This window comes from Argiope bruennichi, chromosome 1 (genome assembly GCF_947563725.1).
Source record: "Argiope bruennichi chromosome 1, qqArgBrue1.1, whole genome shotgun sequence".
Lineage (NCBI taxonomy): Eukaryota > Metazoa > Arthropoda > Arachnida > Araneae > Araneidae > Argiope > Argiope bruennichi.
In genome coordinates, this window is record NC_079151.1 from 143530927 (window position 1) to 143552743 (window position 21817).

Genomic DNA, 21817 nt, shown 5'->3' on the forward strand with positions numbered 1-21817 from the left:
TAGCGAATGATGGTAATTTTTTAAAAAACATTTTTAATTAAAAATTAAAGGAAGATATCTGTATTTGTTCCATAAACATTTTTTTAAATGTTTTTTCATTTTTAAATAAGTAAAAAAAAATAAAATTCATTATTTTAGCTATTAAAAAATAAATTTTAAATAATTATTTAAAATAATTTATTCTTAAGTAATTAAAATGCATTTAAAAATTTTTTCCATTCAAGAATAAGCAATAAAAATTATTTGTACATTAATTACTATAATCTCTTTGAATTTAATTTTTTAAAACTAGAATATCCGTAGCTTAAATAGGAATTTATAAGCAATGATTAATATAATTACTAAATACATTATTTAATAGATTAAAATTTCTGTAATTAAAAGTCTACTTATTTTAAATAGAAAAATATTGAGTCAACGTTTGAGAATAAAGTTGCATTGAATTGCAATTTTATTACATTTCTTTCGTGGTGGAGTTATAAAAAACAAAGTAATTATGAAATAAGTAATAATACATACTTTCATAACTCAGCTTAGAAATGCAACTTAATTTATTAATATCTTGTTATGGATTGGAAGCAAGCGGAGCATGGACCCTTATCAGATTCAATGCATTTGAATCCAAAAAAGCCAATAAATCTTATATTATATATAGGCAACTTGATTCAAAGTTCTAGATATGAAAAAGCTGCTTTAGGATGATAGATTCAAACTTCCTTACTGCTTGAGTGGAATTTCAACGAAAGGTTGAGCTACCAGTTGCATCATGAATAACGAAAGAATATTTAAAAAATAGCATTCATAAAAATGAATATAATTTTACAACGTATTTACAGTTTCGATATTTCCACCTCACAAAGTGAATGCTCGTCTTTCTACACTTACAGTGCCTTGTAAAGTGCTTTATACACAGATCGACACTGAAAATGTTGTTGTTGTTTCTAATGACACTTACCATTGACAAGCCCGCTGACTTTAGAAGTCAGTAATTTTAAGCGAAAGATGCACCTCTTGTTTTTCAGTAGCGCCATCTAGGGCCAAGAGCACGACTTAACTACACACACGTCACAACTCTTTTTACGGGACGGATTTCACTCATGCATTTCATTCACTCATCCATAGATCGTAATTTAGACCTGAATCAAAGAACGACCACCCTGGTCCGGTACCCCCATGGGTATTATTATCGACATGGAGGACTTTGTGGTCACGACAGATTTATACGTGCGCCAGCCACCACACACACACGGAGAGTTTTCGGCGGTCGGGGTTCGAACTCGCAACACAAGAGACGCACCCCGTACCAATCAGGCTAACCCGGCCTTGCACTGACAATACATAAAAAAAGAAAAGGGCATCATTCAATAGATCAACATATCAGTCATGATTATCGGGCAGACAAAACTCTTACGATTTCGATTAAATAACTATGAATATAGATGTCACATAAAGTGATTAGCCCAAGCCTCCAGGAAAGAAATGTGTCTAATCTTGTAGCACAAAGTATAACATGAATTTAGAAATGAATGTTTGTATTTCATAACTTAAATACAGGAATTCTTTTTTTTTTTTAAAAAAATGTAGCATTTTATATAGAAGGCAATTTAGATTCAGTTTATCTGAAATAATTTAAAGATTTATTTAGCAATTGTCCATCAACTTATTTTATTAGATTACTTAGATTTATAAGATTTCAGTACAATGTAAATTCCATTAAAAAAATTAGCGGAATAAAATTTTGAGAATAAACAGTTTATAAATAAGTGAAGCTTTTTTTTAAATAAGTCTACTCGCCTTGTCTTCTCTGATCTAAAATGAAAGGCTAAGAAAAAAATAATTCTTAATTGAAATAAAATGTACGATATAAAGGCACTTATGCTAGTTTTATTTCCGTAGTTAAGATTTTTTTTTTATTTGGTAATAAAGAAAACAAGTCTGTTTCCATTTACGTAATGTCTGGAAATAATGGTATGAAATCATTGCGCGGAAGCATATTTGTAATTGTGGAATAACAAGAAGTTTTCCTTTAGAAACAATGTCAAATATAATTAAATAAATTCGAAATCCGTGCAATCAACTACTCAATTAGCTAGATTTTGAAATAATTTTTTACTATTTACCTGAAAAAGGTTTTATTCTTTAACTTATTGAAAATATTACATGAATAATTGGAGGATATTCAGTAGAATATATAGGTAATATTATTAATTTCAAACAGAACGTCTAATACATCATTTCAAACACTTTATTTGATTTATTAAATGTCATATTTTATTTACAAGCGAAGTAAGGGTGGAGGTGATACTCTCTGTTTCGTTTGAAGTTATCCAAATCCATTATTATTAATTAAATATTAATGGACTGCCTGAGAAACTTCCACGAACAAATGCATATTAAATATCATTTTATATATGCATTTGCAAGGAGAAATTTATTAGTTAGAATTTATGTAATAGTTAGCTATTAGGTTGCGTTGTGGCATTCGGGCAATTCACCTTGCTTTCATTCCTCCCCACTTTGTTTTAAGATGTGATAAAGTTTAGAAACTCTGAGAACAGGAGATTTACAGATATTCACAAAAAACTAATTTCAATAAAAAAAATAATAGAATTTTTTTGTTATTTAATTATTTTCAAAATATTGTTTTTAATTTTTTAAAGAAAAATACTTAAATGTAGGAAATAAAATAGCTTAAAAATATTATTTGATCAAATAAGAAAATTGGCTGATTAATTGTAATACCTTATTGTTTAATCACTTTTAAAAATATATATAGTTTTGTGTTTCAAATTCATACTAGTTGACAATATCTGATCTTAAATATGAAGTTTTATGCACTGCATCATTTCTTTTTCCTCCTTTATGGATCACATACTATACGAAACTTCATAATTTTATTTTTAGTTCCCTTTGAACCATTTTTGGTGCTTATTTCAATCTCTAGATTGCTGTACTTTCGTGTACTTCTAGTAATTATGAATGGTTTTTGACTATTCTTCTGGTTCAGAATAATAGCTCCATTGATTTGGATAGTCTAATTTAGGAATTGTTTGTAATTGAATCTAAGCAACTTCCGGACAAAAACACATTGGAATTTTTTTTAACCATATTCCTAAATAATTTTATTAAATGTATTTTATTGAATCATACGAAACAAATTTCCCTTTTACGAATGAAATAACTTAGTTCCTACTTACTTTAAAACAAGAGTTAATATTTTGCTAAAATATTTCATTGATTAACATTGATGATAATAGCATGAATGTTAATGATTAATGAATGGTATTGATGATATCTAGCACTGGCTTTCGGATTTCTCTTAAAACTTATTTCATACATCACATTTACATCGTTACAGAATAATTTTGTAATTTTATGAACAGTGAATTCATTTTAAGATTTTTTTCAGCCTATTCGTCTATCCAATCGCTAAAGCATGCGCTATTAAATTAAAGCTGGATATAACATGTAAAGAATGATATAAAACACAAAAATTGAATATGAAATAAGCTTACTCTGATACGTTTTATAAAACTGCTGTGATTTCGGATAGTATTTTTTTGTAGAAATAGAGTAGGCAACAACTTATAAAAATGTTATAAAATATGATTAAAAAATTTAAATAACAGAAAAAGATTGTTCTAAATTTTTTATTATACTTTTTTCTTTGAATTTCTAATGAAATTTTACACTATTTTAATTTTTTTAATATTACAGGTTTGTTTTAAATTAATGCTCATCTTTGGACAAATTATTTCCCTTTTGCTGTAAATTCTTGTTCATATAATCATTTCATGTATTAATCATGTAACAAACCAATAGACCTGATAATGATGGCTGCTTCAATGAGTTATATGTTTGATCACTTATTAAACACATAACTTATTAAAAGTCTCCAAGTTAACATTATCAGGTTTTGATATTAGGTTAAGGCTTGCTGAATGAATTTCGCCGTAGGTTAGAAATACTTTAGATGTTTATTTTTGATTCGATTACAATGCTTTGGAGGATTGCCAGCTGCAGTTGATGTTTATTTCTGTATTTTATTTCGCATAATATTTTTCTTAAATTTTATTGACATTTAAATAAATCATGTTGCTCAGACTGCTGTAAGTTGCCTTCTTTTTTATAAATACACTCGTTAAAAAGGAAATTGCAACATTTTTTAGGGGAGGGTATATGAAAAGGAATTAAAATTCATAGGTTTGATAAAAATGTGAAATCAACAGAATTAATTAAAAGATGTAATTTTTTTTCCATCCAGTTAGAAAGCCACCATTCAAGGGAACTTTAGATGGAATTCAGCACTAAATCATACTGTTAATGGTTCATCGGACTGCTTCTTATTAATCCAGATTAAATGCAGCTTTCAGGTTGTGATTCATGCGTTTACAGATGAGGACCAATTCATTTAACGTTTCGTGGCATCTCAAGTAGAAGTCAATCCCCTTAAGTAGAAGTCAATATCTTGAGTCGTGACATCTCAAGTCCATGGAAGAGAAATCAGACAAGGTTGATAATCCTGAAAAGAGATTATTTTTATTCAAAGTGCTTCATATGATGTGGGGCGGACATTGTTTTAAAACAATACTATACAGGAAAATATCGCACCTGAGTATGAATCTTATCAAAATAATTTATGCTGTGTACTTATCCTCTGTTGCATTGCATCGATGGACTAGAATCATATTCGATTTCAAAATGATTCTGAAGCAAGCCGTCATGATAACTTTTGACCCTTGTAAAGCTGAATGATTCAGGTTGCCCAGTTATCCCCAACAAAAAATCTTCTTATCCACCAACAGCCATCATTGATTTATATACGAAAGTAAGATTCATCTTCAAACAATATCTAGAGTTATGCACCTGTTCAGTTATAGTTATAAATATTCGACATAAGCCTTGCACCTCCACTCCCTGAGGCTGGTTTTTCCCTAAATATTGTTGTATCCCATGAAACTTATTACAGATAACTTAGCTGGACACAGTTACAATAATTAATGGTGGTAAATGGATTAAATTTGCTATCCTACTAGTGGGTTATGAACTGTCAATCATTTCTGCAAATCTTTGAGCTGTTACACTCAGTGTTAATTCTAGGTGTTCCATTTTTTCCCCAGCATATTCATAGAAAAATTACCTTTTATTTAGTAGATATTGATGGATACTAGTCTAGTGTAATTCAACTGATTCCGCTTTAAAATTCATCAATACAATGGCATTTTACATCCCATCTCATTCACCAAACTCCCATGTAAACGTTAAGAATGTTGTCAGTTCTTTACTATTTTGAGCTTCGTTTGTTGCTGATATTTTTTTTTGAAGACATTTAATACACTGTCTGTGAAATACAGAGCATAACTTGAGAACAGGAATCGACGATGTACGATTTTTAAAATTTAGGGACAATTTTTTCAATTAAGTAGTTGAAAATAAGCGAAATTAGAGATAGGCATCGATCGTAACGTAATAAGTGGCAACATTAGTACCTTCTCAAAACATTTTATAGCATTGTTATGGCATAAAACATTTGTAACATTTGGCAACATTTGTAACATTGGTATTATGGCAAACAAACATTTATGACATAAAACTCTTGTAAGGATGCATTTAAAAAATATTTACATAAATGTAAAAATTTATAAGGAAATTTACAATATTTATAAACCAATGGATCTTTTAAATGTATTTAATCTTCAATATTGCAAGTGATTGCAAAAAATGAATTTTACAATCCATGAGAATCAAGGATTAAATATAAAGATAAAATCTTAAAGCTTTATTCAGAAATAACTAATAATTTAGACGGCAAATTACTTTATGTGAATCAATTTTCGCACAAAATAACTTCTTAAATTATAAATATGATGTTGTAAATTCCAAATATCGATCGCTTTTCGTTCTAAGTCAGCAGAATCCTTGGAACAGTGTTGTTAAAAGTGACCAGGTCATTATAAGTTTTAAAACACATAATTTACGCTTAAACCTTTTTTCTGTTACCACAATTTATATTTTTTTTATAGAGACACACACAGTTCTCTCATTTTCCCTCATTTTACTGCTGAGGTGAAAACTTGAAAATATATGAAACATAATTCCTTGGAATTTAATTTCTAGAATAGCATTTCGAAATCTTTATGCTAAAACTTGCGTAATATTTTCCTAATGCAGCAATAAAGTTGAAGTTTGAAACTAAAACTTTTAATAATAATTAAATAAAAAGGGGAAATGGTGGAATGCGTATATATATTTTTTTAATTTATCCGCCTGGTGTAGCAGAAGTTTATCAAAGGCGTATATCTTTCAAAATTATACTTGATTTATTTTAAATATAAAGAAGCGTGTATTTTGAAAAATTATAATAATCACTGCGTTCCGTGTTAATGCATACAAGTTTATGCGTTTTGAGACTGATAACTGCATTTAGAGAATATTTCACGTAATTTTATACTGTAAATTACATATATTTTGTAGACCGTTAACTTAAACTACAAAAATTATTTACAAAAGATATAACATCTCTCTCTCTCTCTCTCACACACACACACACGCTCGCACGCACGCACACACACAAATAAAAAAATAATAAATACAATACTCTTCACATTTGCTTATGAATTTTAACACTGACTTTTATTTATAAATTTTAACTTTATTATCACATTATGAACATTTCCACTTATAAAAATCCATTTAAATAAGACTTTTAAAAAATGACTCAACCTACCTAGCTACCAACACATTCATTTACTCAATGGCTCAGTATTAAGGTTCTTTCTTTAACAAACTGATAACATTCATTTCAGGAAACTAGAATTTATCGGAACAACATTTCATTTACATTTTCAGAATTCTTTTCCTTGTACACGATATCCAGTTGAAGGGGGGGGAAAAAACTACCGGGATTTATCGCCCATCAAGTTTATAGGTATCTTTAGGATGATAAGGTGTGAATTATTTGTTCACTGCGGGTCCTTTGATAAAAATAAACTCTAAAGAAAAAGTATATAAGTAAATACATTAAGAAGCTCAAAATTACGCTCCTAGAGCTTCCATTTGTTAGAATTGCGCTATTCTTTATGAGTATAACGGGAACAAGAAAACAACGTAAGCTTAAGGAGTAAAAAAAAAAAACTATATATATATATTGTCGATACGTGTTCCACATCCTACTGACGCTACTAAAGCCTTGTGATCTTAGGATTTGAAGCACGTGCGCAAATAACAATAAAAGAAATTGCGGATGACAACCAGGACTGGCGTTCTGTTATACAATACTATTTTTATTGTTTAGATTCTTATCCTTTCTCTACTTTATCTTGATTTTTTTTGTTTGGCATTTCCTTAAATATGAAAGGATTGAAAATCTTTCTTCCTTAGAATATTTTAAAATACGACGGCCTTAAAGCTACAAGACGAAAATATATCGTTTTTTTCTCATGTATTATTCACGATTTTTGTTGTTGATTTTTAACAATTTTTATAATATATGAAATAATTGAACATTTTAAGTTTATTATTACCAACTTTGCATTTATTATTATTTATTTCTAAAAACCTTTCTGGAATTATTTTGGTTCTGGTATAACAGAAATCAAAATTATAACAGGGAAGAAATATTATTCCATTGTTTTCGATTGCAAAATAATATTTTAGCTTTTTCTGATTTATCTCAAATTATTTACTTTTTTTTGTTTCACATTCTTTAAATTTATAAGATATCAAAATGCTAGTAGACTAGAAAAATAGCTAGCAGCCTAGAATATCAAAATTCTAGTAGCTTTAAAAAATACGTTAGAGCAGAGAATAAATAGCTCTTTTCGTGTTTTATTATCTACTATCCACATTTTAAAATATTATTTCCTGGTCTTTCGTGTATTATAAATAGAAAAAATTTAACTGAATACTTATTAATGCATTCATTAAATTTGCTAATATAAGCGTTTGATTTGAGGCAAAAATTGTATAATATAAATTGAGTTAAATTAGTAACTATTAATTCAATTGCATATGCTTACACTTCTGTCTTTAAATTTATTTTTGTTCAGTAGCTGTTTTATTTATTTCTGATATAAGAAAAAGTAAACTTGACTTGCTTACAATGCAATTTTTTTTAAAAAATTTATATCGTATGCAGCTTTTTAAGGAGGTTAAAGAAACTAAAGATGAATCAAACTCATAGATTTGTATGGATGTGTAAATAATATTTATCTAATGAGTTAATGTGAGCTTGCTTTAAGAATGATTTTAACAAATATTTGAAGTAACCTTTTTAGAGATATTTCAAAGACAATATTTAGGATTTGTGCATTTGAGTGGACGATGTATCGATCATTTAAGAATGCATTTTTGACAAAAACATGAAGGCGAACATCAAGGTTAGCATTAGCATTATGAAGTTTTGTTCCATTTATTTACTATCCATTTACAATCTCATGCATGAACTATTTATTGGGTGAATTATCCAATTTATTACTCAATTCTTTTTTTTTTTTTTTTTTTTTTTGCCAAAGCATAAACGAAATAAACACTAGATGAAACATGAAATCAATATTAGCAGAGAGAAGTATGATTTCAGAAGAATGTAGAATCTACTTACAATCTCATATGCTTTCAGAAGAAAAATTCCATTTACAGTCTCAAATATGAGTGATTAATTAAACGTGTTACCAATTATTTAAGAAATTTTTTTTGCCAAAATTAAGGAATGAACATTGGCACTGCCATGAGATTAGAGAAATGAAATGTGATTTTCGAAAAATAAAGAATCCACCTATAGTTTAACTTAAATAATTGCTCACGGTTTTAAAGTTTGAGTAGTCAAAACTTTTGATTTATTGTAGGTGGAATTTTCGCATTATTTTCATCACTGGCAAATGAAAATCAATAAAGTTTATTTAAACAATAGTTTTTGAAATTTAGCTTTAACAGTATAATTGGAATAAAACTTAGTTTTAGAAAGATAAAGTGTCAAACCATTGCGAAAATGAAGTTTGTCATTATAAAATATGACAACTAGACGAGCAAAAAAATTAATAAAAGACACCTAAATACTAATTGAATAATATATATGTATTAACTATTGTGTATTATCCAGATGTCTAACTATTCTGTTAACATTTCTCAATATGTATGAATAACATATGTTCTGCTTGTTTTTATTTGGTAAATATCATTTGCTTTTTTTCTTAATGAAACACTTCTTCGGCAAATGATCTCATAAACAGGAAAATGCTCTTGAGAGATCGGCAGATGATCTCAGAATTGGTAAACATCATTTGCTTTTTTTCTTAATGAAACACTTCTTCGGCAAATGATCTCATAAACAGAAAAATACTCTTGAGAGATCGGCAGATTATTTCATAAACAGGAAAATACTCTTGAGAGATCGGCAGATTATCTCATAAACAGAAAAATACTCTTGAGAGATCGTCAAATGATCTCATAAACAGGAAAATACTCTTGAGAGATCTGCAGATGATCTCTTACATAGGAAAATTTAGTGATCTTATGCGTAGAACGGTATAATCGTTGAACTATTCTTGTTCTTCATAAGGCTTTCGGCGATTATTTGAAAGCTTCAGCGTACAAAAATTCCTTGGACTGTTCGACATATTTTCATACCGGCCATAGATACCGGAATCTTCCTAAATATTCATGATTATGTGTGTCAACGATTTTATACATGCTTCATGGAAGATAATTATTTATAATTATAAGAGAAAATAAGATCTTATTTAGAATATAAGAGGCGCCCTCTTCCTATAAATGAAGGATGTAACCTTTCTCAGTTAAGCTGTTGCATTAAAAGCAACAAAATGACATCTATGAAACTATTTCTAATATATTGTCTTATCATAGAACCTCAATTATCTGAGCATCTATCGACTGGGGTCTCTGTTACAGAGTCTGTAACAGAAAAATTGAAAAATGTGCGTGTTTTTTTATTTTTTTTATTGAAATCAACGAGTTTTTCAAAAAATAACATCAAGCTAGAGTTGGAGACAGTTCCTACCCTGCGAAAGTAGAAAGTGATTATCTACAGTTGACCCTTTGTAATCCAATAAAGGTATTTCGAGAGATAAATAATAACTTATAGTAATTCTTAAGCCTAACAATAGTGAGATGATCAAATTTCATGCATTTTTTTTGAAAAAAAAAAGACACTATAGATGTTAAGTATAGATGTTCTATAGTGTATATAAGTAAAAAAGACACTATAGATGTTCGTTAAGTAGTGAAAAATATTCTTTTCAATTCATCCTTAAAGACTCAGTATGAAATAGGAAAGTAAGCAATGAAAAGTTACAAAGAAATAGTAACATTTGCAAATCCTCTTATAAGGAGTTCGATACCCTTTGTAGAAGTTTATTAAAATAATTGACATATTGAATTATTGGAATTTCCTATGAAAGAAATCGAAAGACATTATAGTAAAAAAAAATGCATAACTAACTCATTTTTAACTTTAAGAAAAAGAAACACACAAATCCGTATTAGAAATTTTTTCAAAAGGTAGCTTTATTGCTTTATCTCGAAAGGTTCTTAAATATTTTCATTGCTTTATTCTTTATGGGCTCTCAAATACTATCCATTGAATTATTTATCCATGTCATTTCAATAAAAATGCTAGTGCTTGTATTTACAATGACTTAAAAATTATTTCAATTGAAAATTGTAAGTTAACCATGTGTATACTGATGCTAATTATTGTTCCTGGGAAAACACCTGAATAGTAATCCAGGAGTGGAAAAGGTCGATCTTCAACAAGAGTTTAAAAGAGAAAGATTTTCTTCTTTCTTTCAGTTGTTCTTTCTTCTGTTTATTAAGGATAGCTTGGAAATTTCACTTTTTTGATATTGGTGGTTAACATTTCATTTTCATTCTGTACATGCTATAATTTAACTGTCTGTCTACTAATCAATAGTGCCAATAGTATTGTGAAAATAAACATTTTAACCACCCCCAATTTCAATCTTCTTCGAGCTAGATGGCACATTTGCGAAGTCTGTCAAATTTTCACCGTCTCTGCTACATATTTCTAGGCCACAACAAGTTTAATAAAAATCACTCAATCATCATATTAAAAAAAGTAATGAGTGAATATTTTATAGTGTAATTATATTAGTATAGCTTGATAAATTATCCATGCTTTGCTTTTTGGAAATAACTTTTTCGTTTTTACTTCATGAAAGACTTTCTTGTTCATTTTATTTAAATTAATAAACATATACTAAAATAATATATAATATGAATATTTTAATTACATCTGGAGAATGTTATCAAAAAATTAAATTATTACAAATGAGTTTATGTTGAATAATCTGTTGATAAAAATGTTGAATATTTCACGATTAATTGATTTAGGAGAATTTATAACGTCGTTTGTTTGTTAAGCTAATTGAAAATTAGAAAATTATTTCTATATATATTCTTTTTCAAAGTATTAACTAGTTGTAAAATAATCTTTTGGTTAAGGAAACAACAATATAACGTGACATAATTAATATTTTGTGTTCAAAAAGTTTAGCCACTTATTAGATTAAAACATTTCCCCATTTTTCATTATTTATGCTTCACCGTAAATTAAACTCAATAGCTTTAGGCACGCACCCTTTATTTAATAAAAAACAGTTATGAAGACTATAAACACGGCTGAAATATAGCACTAATTAAAGAAAGTTTTAAGTTTTAATTAAATTAAAGTTTAATTAAAGTTTTGCTTTAAAAATTCATTTTTTTAAGACTTTTAAAATAAAACTGCTCTGAAATATTCGAATCATTGATAAAAATTAATTATATATGTAATTTCTTTTTATCGTGAAGTTTTCAGCTTGAATCGGTTATTTATAATAATATTCATTCGCTTCATTTATAAAATTTAAACGGAATGGAAAATTTGCTCCTCAAATCGGTGAAAAAACTCATAAGGGGTTCATCGCTGAGCTTGAAAGTTCTTTATTATTTATTATGTCTGCATTCAGTTATTGAAAGTGGCTCTGAAAAAATTGTGTTAAATTCATTGCTCGTTTTTATTTAGTGATGCGTTGCCATTAAAAAATTGTTTTATATTTAATTTTTGAAATTCAGTTAGTTTTTTTTAAATACCTTTCATTACAATTTTTCATATTTCATGTCCGATTTAAAAATTATTTCCTTAAAAAACTCGCTTCATAGCTTTTTTCGCAAAACGAAAAATAAAAGCCAAGTTCTATTTGAAATGAATATATATATATATATATAGTCTCGGACACAATTTAAGCTTTTTTTTTGTTTTTTGGAATGGAAGTTTTAGTTTGCTGCAATTTACAATGACAGTTTAATAATATACTTATTTTGCTATTTCAAAACTTATTTAATTGATTAGAGACAATAATATCATAATTTGTTGCTGTTATTGCTTTTCGATTTACAAAATAAGTAATTTCTTTTGTACAAAAATAAACTACTAAGTACTGTTTTGCTGTCAATTTAAAAAAAAAAAAAACTTTATTGTCGATGCAATATAATCATACTTAATAGATATAATTCCAACAAAAATCAAAAGCACTTACCAGAAATTTTTATATGAAGAAACTTTATAAAAAGAGAGTTTTTTTCAATTTTAAAATTGAAATTAGTTTCAAAGTTAGAGATCATACAAATTCAAGACTCAAAACAGTAAAACAATTGAATAATAACAATACAAACTCCACGACCGCACAAGCAGGAATTATGGTGGAGTCTTAATGACCTCATTGGTCTTCAAAATCCTTCCCTTAGGTTGGCAAGGCCCGTCATCAGTAGAAGGTAGCTGACCCCACACTATTTATGTTTCTGAGCAATTATAGGATAAAGAAAATTCTTTAAACAATTACAGTTTATTTAAAAAAAGCACTAAGATAATGGCATGAAAGAACAATATTTCTGATGTGGAAGGCAATTCATTTTAATTGACAAGGAAGAAGCTCATTTTCAAATTTAAAAAAATTGAAATTGAAAAAATTTGACATATAATGAATAAATCTATAGTTTTTATTTAATCATATAAACATATTCTTGTATAAATAATTCATACAGATTAGAACATTAAACATAATCTTTTATAGAATAATTTCTTTGCAGATTAGAATCAGAATTAGTTATTAAAGATATATCTTTAAATGAATTCATATATTTTTCACTGGTACCATACTATAGTTTCCATTTATCTTTGCTGTTGAAAATTCAAAATGGTACATTTTTTAAAAATTTTCCCTGCAGATATGATTTGTCAACAAATTTAACTTGAAGAATTGATTACATTTAACATTAACTGAAATGTTAAGTAACAACGTGAAGTAATAATAATAAAATAGCATGAAGATTTAATTTAGGAACATTTCTATACTGTTTTGACAGGGCTCTAGAAATAAGATTTCATTATTCTAAAATGTTGCATTGAACATCTAAATTGTTTTCAATCAGTGAAGTAAACTTAACTTGCTGGAAGAAAAATGTTTTCTTTTGTTATTATTTGAATTCTATCAGACATTCAAAATAAATGAGCTTTGCAGATTACAGATGATTTATTCATTTAAATACTTAGAATTTTGTTATATGAAAAGAACTATATTAAGATGGACCTCATAATGCAGATCCTTGGATTGATAAAAACGATTTACTTGATTAACGCTCTCCCACTTAAGATTTCAACAGCGTAAAAGTAGAATTTTTGATCCCAATGAATCATTATACATGAGCTCCACGTGCTGAAGTTTGGGAGTACCTGAGTTCAAAGTCCTGAACTTGCTGTCTTTAATAGAGACTTTGATACTAGGCTAGCATGGAGCATGGTAAAACACAAAGAGGAAAAAAAAAAAAGAAGTACAAAAGGGAAGACATATATTATATGTAATACTCTGCTTCATTGGCGTTTGTCAATCTCTAATCCTCTTATCGAATACATCTGATGCATCTTTGCAGAATACAAAAGATGAAAAGTGTGCTTTGTTAATCCTACATATTCATGTTGTTATATGAAAAAGTCAAATTTGTCCAAACGAATTTTACTGGCTCAGAATGCTTATAAGTGTTTTACCTGCCTACAAATTCTTGTACACAGTCATATTATAGAACCTAAGTATGAGATCAAAAGCACAACGCCATATGTTATTAAGGGTTCGAGCTGTTACATCAAAACTTAGCAGAATTTTTGCGTAAGACAATACAACTGTAAACTATATCATTTTAGAATTCGCTCTTAATCATAATGTTCATATTTTGGAATTAGAATTTTTCATTCTTACTACTGCCTTTTTCACTATTTTCCAGTTATAAGAAATTCCATTCAACAACTCTAGATTTATTTTTTCTTTCAAATTTCAGTAACAAAATATCTTTTTAAAAATTTCGAAATTGGGTCATTTCTCTACGTATGAAAGCAACCAAGCATAACAATTGAAACAATTCCTGGAGTTACAACAGATCTTCGTTTCAAGATCACTTCATAAAGAAATCTTGAATTTTATTGCTAATCCTCTGGGCGATCGAATTATACTATAATTAAAGCCTTTTGGGGTTGTTCCAATTAATTTACACAGTACTTTAGGGTATTTCGATGAGCTTATTTCAGGATAAATGTTATTTTATTTAAAATATTTTATTGTTTCTTGTAAATGTGGCTGCATCAGAAGAAGTTTATACAGAAAGTGTTTTATTAAAGAATTTGCTTTTACCTCAGCGAATTTTTCATAACAAAATTTTTATTTCAAATTATAATTTATATATATATATATAATTCGATATTGTTAATCCATGAAAATATCTTATGGTTATTAGGGAGAATGACAATAATTTGGAGGTAATGATATTACTATACCACTTCTCAAATATAATAGACACCAACAGCCACTTATATAGATTATCTATTCCTTATTATTTCATATATCTTTCTTTGAATGAATATAGATAAGATTATAAGATTCTACCTACATAAATTATCTATTTCTTTCTATTTCATAAATCTTTCTTTGAATGAATATAGATAAGATTATAAGATTCTACCTACATAAATTATCTATTCCTTATTATTTCATATATCTTTCCTTGATTCAATTTAGATAAGATTCCACCTACATAGAAGATATATTCCTTATTATTTGATACATCTTTCTTTGGTTGAACATAGATACGATTCCACCTACATAGATTATCAATTTTTTATCATTTCATATATATATATATATATATATATATATATATATATATATATATATATATATATATATATATATATATATATATATATATATATATATATATATATATATATATATATATATATATATATATATATATGTACATCTTTCTTCGATTGGATATAAATAACACGAATAGATTCCAAAGAATACAATGTTTTTTTTTGTTTATATCTAATAAAATAAGTGGCAAATTTTCATTTTTCATTTGTATCTTTTATATTCTCTTAAAATAAAAAAAAATATCTTTATCTCCTGAATAGTATATTTTATTTAGAAGAAATATGTATATATTTTTATTATTCTTGTAAAATATATATACTTAAATATGGAGATACTGATTGAGAAAGCAGAATTATTGCAAATAAACATCAGCGATTTAATATAAAGTGTATGACAACTATAGAAATAAAGGAAGATTTATAGGAAAATACATTAATATCTACAGTCAGTCAATTTGTTGTATTTTTAAAGAAATTCATGATTTATACTAAAGCATCATTCGTTCATGAATGGATGCAATTGCATCATTAATACGAATAAATTAAGATGTCTGGCGAAAGGCTCTGACTATTTAGTACGTGTGCATGAATTCGTTCATGACACAAGAACTGTGCAGACTAAGACGGTGCATAAAATTACCATAACAATAAATTTAACGACAATTCTAATTCGAGCTACCAGAGACATTGGTGGCTCTATTAAGTTGATATATAGCTGAAACCGAAAGCACGTTTATGAATTGGAGGCTTAGAATATTAGAATGGAAAATATCTTTATATACATTTATATTATGGAGATTAACATTCACTCAATTTCGAATGTTGCAGTAACCTCGAGTATACAGTAACCACTTCATGATATGAATATGATAATTATAGTGGAGAAATATTTAAACTATATGAAAAAAGACTCTCTAAGATTCGAGGGCTCTTATGCAATTTTTTATTTAAAACAGATGAAGATGTTTGTATTTTAGAAAACAAAATTGTTGTGATTGAGAGTTTCTTTTTATTTAGAATTTTTTCTTGGATATTTTTTAAGAAATTTAGATAGATATATTAAAGAAGTAATGATTTCTGTAAAGAACAGGAATAAAATATTTCAGTTCTTTTGTAGATTTGTATTATGAAATGAACTATATTGCTCTTTTAAAGCATGATACTTTAGTGCTCATTATTTATATAATAAGTTCCTATATTTTGACATTTAGAGAAACAATTAATTTAATGCTATATTCATAGTTTATTTAATAAAAGAAAATTCTACAGCACTTATACTATTTATTATGTTTATAAGATAAATCTTATGAAAATTCTCCCTAAAATTATACACTTCATCATGTGTATAAAAATTAGATTTTTTTTCAATTATTTTCTATATTTTTAGTGCCACAATTATAGCTTATAATCAAAAATATCATGTTCGCTTGTAATCAGGTTTTATTCTCAAATTACCTACTGAAACAATATTATAGAAACAAAAAAAAATTTTTTTATTTTGAAAATCAGAGAATTAGATTTTTAAAATGTTTAAAAGATAGTCTGTCATCACGTATATACATAATTGCAAAATTTCTACTACATGATAAAGTGAATGAAATGCATATGTGAAATTACATTTTTACAAATATGAAAAAATTGAAGAAAAACAAAAGGCTTTAAAAATAAATGGAAAATAGTAAAGTTGTTAATTAATCAAAATTTTCTTTTCTGCTATTAAATTCCTATAATAAAATTCCTTAAATTCTGCTATGAATTCGTTTTTTATATTAACATTATATATAAAAGAACAAAAATGATTAAAATAATTACTCCTTATTTTTAAAAAATTAACTGCAAGGAAAATAGCGAGTTTAAAAACACATTTAAGGTATTTTTAAATACCGCATTTCATCACGCTTCAGAGTACATTTTTAAAAATGTTAAACTCTGGCATATAAATGTTGATTAAATATTTCAAGATGATACTGCAATATAGATCGTAACTTGTAATTTATGATCAAATGTTAAAAAAAAGATATTTAATTATAAGAATTTTAATCGTTCTCATATTGATTAATAAATAAAGTTTTATAATTCTAAGAAAAATAGACATATGATATATTTTTTAAATTTATTTAAAAAATTATTTCTGTTGAAATATAAATAGAATACATTTAAATATCTTAGTATCATCGATATATTACTCTGGTTGGATGACTCGAGTTCATAGATCTTTAGTCAAGAACTAACTTTTTAACAATCAATATCAAAATTGATAAAAGTCAAATATAGCATTGAAATTGTTCAAGTCACTAGTTTCAGAGCTTAACTATTAACTTCTCATAGCACAAGCAATAAATTCATTAATTATTAAGATGTTTTAGCTTCAGAATTATGGAATAGTTAAACATTTTTCGTCAAATATTTTGAATTTCCATTTCACCGTTATAGTATTTCATACATGAAGCAGACAGGCATATTTTTTATTTGGCATCCAGACAGAAGTAATTAAACTCAAAGGTCAAAGAATCAAATGCATTGATTTTGTGTTTTTGATGGAAACACAATTATTCAGCATATTTAATTTAAAGTGTTATTGCTTTTATCATCACTTGAAATTAATTGTGTTTCAAAAATTAAATGCTAATCCGTTTTAATCTATGAATAGAGCTCATTTTTTTGTTTCAAAATTGAATAAATTTTAATGCGTTTCTAATAAATTTCTAATCATGAATTATTTCAAATGACAATTTTTATCTTAGGAATTATAAATACAGAATCAGTAGGATAAAAAAAGATTGTACTTTGAAATATTCAATGTGTTAACAAAAAATAAAAGAATGACTAAACGATGTTTTGATGCCGTTGCTTCTTGTAAGATAAAAAAAATGTGAAATTTTCATAAAATATTGACTGAAAAATAATAAAAAAAATGCTCACAATATTGTATATTATTATTTATAATCTACTTGTCGATTGTAATCACTGACGAAAGTTGATTTACAATATTAGCTTTTATTCTAGGCGCATTAAAAGATTTAAATGCGAGTTTCTCATATTTAATCTTTAAAAAAAAACATAACGCACTTTCTTGGACTTTCTCTTTATATTTTTTTTATGAGAAGGGCTATATTTATTGGAATGAATTTTTCTAGTTTAGTTATCAGTGGATAAGTTCAAAACATCTGAAGTTTGCTCAGGAAAATTAAAACGAACATATTAGAAATTTTTGAAAATGCCAAATATTTTGTAAATGATTAAATAATAACTACTTAATTTGCATGTATATTAGAAGACGTAATCTTGAACATCTTTCTTGCCGTAGCAACACACTTAAGGAATATGCTTGTGAATAAATTCTAGAAATATACATATAAAAAAAACTTTAAAAAATAGCAGCAAAGGAACTCTGTGATAGTAAGATGTAGTTTAATTTGACTCTGTATACCTTAACTATATTCAGAAACTTAGAACCTAAAAGCGAGTAATAAATGGAAGTCTGAAAATGCTTCTTTTAAGTCTTCTTTTATGAAGGAAATAAATAGTCCTGAAAGTTTTAGTCTAGACGTTAGTAAAAATAAAAATAATCCAGTTAGTTGTTAAATTCTCTTTAGAAAAACTAGTTTTTGAACTTGATTAGCTTGTTATATTGTAAATTTACTTTCAAAAGCTTTTCAAATATATTTTTTATATACTTAAACTTTTTGCAATGGTAGTATTTTGTTATTTATACAATGGATATTCTTCAACTGGGAACTTATATATTTCGTCTTAAAACAATACTTTTGTTTGCCCTTTAATATTCACCTTTTTTAATACTTCACGCCATTTTTTCCATTCTTTTGTAATTTTTGGGGAGTTATAGTAAATTTAAGTTCTTTAGAAATAAAATAATAATTATCATTATTTGTACATTTCTACTCTACATATCTTAATGATAAATTTCAATCTGAAAAAATTAAAATAGAATGGTTGTAGATTCAGAACACATACATGTAAGAAACCTTATATTGAAATTGATCAATAAGGCAGGACGAGAAAAATGAGATTCGATACTGCTTTTGGTACAAATATTGTCATTCAGTGTAAGAATTTTTTTAGGATTCTTTTCTGATTAAAGCTATTTCTGATTGTTGCAAATAACTTCAAGTTTTCTGTTTAAGAGAGTTTGTAGAAAAACGTGTAAGGAAAAAGAATGTAAAAATACAGACAAATAAATACAATTAATAGCCATTGCAGGAGTTATAAAGAGAGCGTTCAAGATTGGTTTGATACTAATAAAAGCTTTAGATCTCGTTGACTCAATATTAGAAAGCCTTAGATAACATTGACAATAATGGTCACTATTATCAGTAGCTTCTAATAAGTAGTCTCCTAGCATACATTGAGTTTCTCATTCGGACCAATATAATTCAGAAAACAAAAGGAAGTGACGATTGCAACATTTGTGAAATCTGTAGGCCGAACTTAAAAGATATAATAATATTATTTCGGGATACAATTTTTTCAAAAATATGATGGCAACGGAATCAGATAGTAATAAAATAAGCACTGCAATTTATTCAATACTGTTGTAAGAAAAAATTTAATTTCAACAAAATATTGCAGGAAATTAGTTAAGTTGTAGCAATTTTCATATGGGTGGAACAAATAATCTAATGTAAAATAAAAATTTATTTTTAAATAAAAAAAATTCTATTTTGAATATATTGATTTATTAAAAGATTTGATTAATTGGATTTAACGAAGGAAGTTGCATTAAATTACATTTTTCAGCAAAATAGTAAGAAAATTTGATAAAATTAAGTAAATAAAAGAGTCAAATTAATAATTTAAAAAATAAATCAATTTAAAAATGCTAAAATCAACTCTTCACGATGGAAATATTATACATCAATAAAACTTCTTCGGATATTAATTTTGAACATATTTTTCATTCTAGAATAAAATTAGATAAAAATTTATCAAATTGTCAAAAAACGATATTATAGATTTTACACCTAAATTATATACAGTTTTTTTAAAAAAAATTGGAATTAATTCATTATTCATTTATTGATTTGAAGTTGTTTCTTACTGAAAGTTTCACTTAATGAATTTGCCAATTTTTATATAATATATTGATATTAATATTAAGATGTAAAGATTATCGAATTGATGATAAATATTTCTAAATATCTACAATTAATATAACCAAATAAAAAACTTACCAATCTGTTAGAAAAGCAAGAGAAAAATGAATGTAAAACTTCAGAATTATAAAGAAAATATCCAATAAAAAAGGAAACATATCTACATTTATAAAATGATGCGTATCTGCGATGTCTACATAAATTTATCAATATTACAGACATAGAATTTGATGCGCAAGTAATCTAATGGTGACTCAGTGCATTTCGAAGTTCGAACTTTTATCTATAACATAGGAATTGTTTTATGGAATATTTTGTGCTGCTTTAGAAAATTTTTCTCCCGTATTTAACCACAGAATAAATTTTAATGATTGCAAAAATATCTTTCACTATGGAAAGAGAAAATATTTTCCACTCTAAAGCAATTTCTTTTGCGCTTTTTACATAATTTTCTAGTTTGAGAAAATTTGAATCACTTTTCCAAAAGAAGTTTAAGAAAACGCACTACAATTTCTGCACCTGATATTCTGATTTAGTCAGCTTTCTCAATTTTTAAAATTTATTATTAGAATGTTTCTTTCTAATAGAAAACAAAAACGATCGATATACCTTTATTAATTGTTTTTTGATTGATTGTTCACTAGATGAATTCAAATATGTTTTCTTCGATCTGGACAGTGAAGAAATAAGAAACACACGCACACACAAACACAAGCGCGCGCTGTCACAAGTATGTAATATCTTTCTATATTAGGTGGGCGCAAAATTGGGCTGAATTTGTCAATAAGCATTTAGCAATATTTCGCTAGTTTGGATTATTGACATAGACGCTTGAATCGGTGGTAGATCTAAAACTATAAAGCTTTTTATGAGTTAGATAACTTGAGCTACATGAAATTAAATTGTGCAGTTTTGAATATAAATTGAATGTAAAGCTAGAGAAAAATGGAGAAATTTAGCATCATAAAAGTTTCGTGAATAGAAGCTTAACTGTAATCTAGCAATAATGCAACATAGCAGAATAAAATTGCATTAACTCTACAAATGGCGAGATATATTTTATACTACGAACAGAATTGATAGAACTCAGTTTTAAAGAGTCTTCTATGCAAAATTATTCATTTCAATACTAATATGCTTCTTCAAACAAAAGCAGTATCCAATTCATTAGGATTACAATATAGCCATAAATAATGCCCAAGAACCAAACTTAATAATCCTTTTTTTATGTTTAACAGCCCTTTTTTTTGTCATAGACAGTTATATGCGGACTTTTAAGGAACAAAATCTTTTGAATCGGTGATTGTTGTGGTTTCGAATAAAGAAATAGTCTAGCATAAACCGAAAAGTATTAATGACTAAATCAAGATTGGTACAAATAATTTTTATTTTTATTCGCCTTAGAATTATATATTTTAACTTCCAAAATTCTTCTCTAACGTTTACATATATATATCTTTGCTACCCGAAAAATTAATGACTA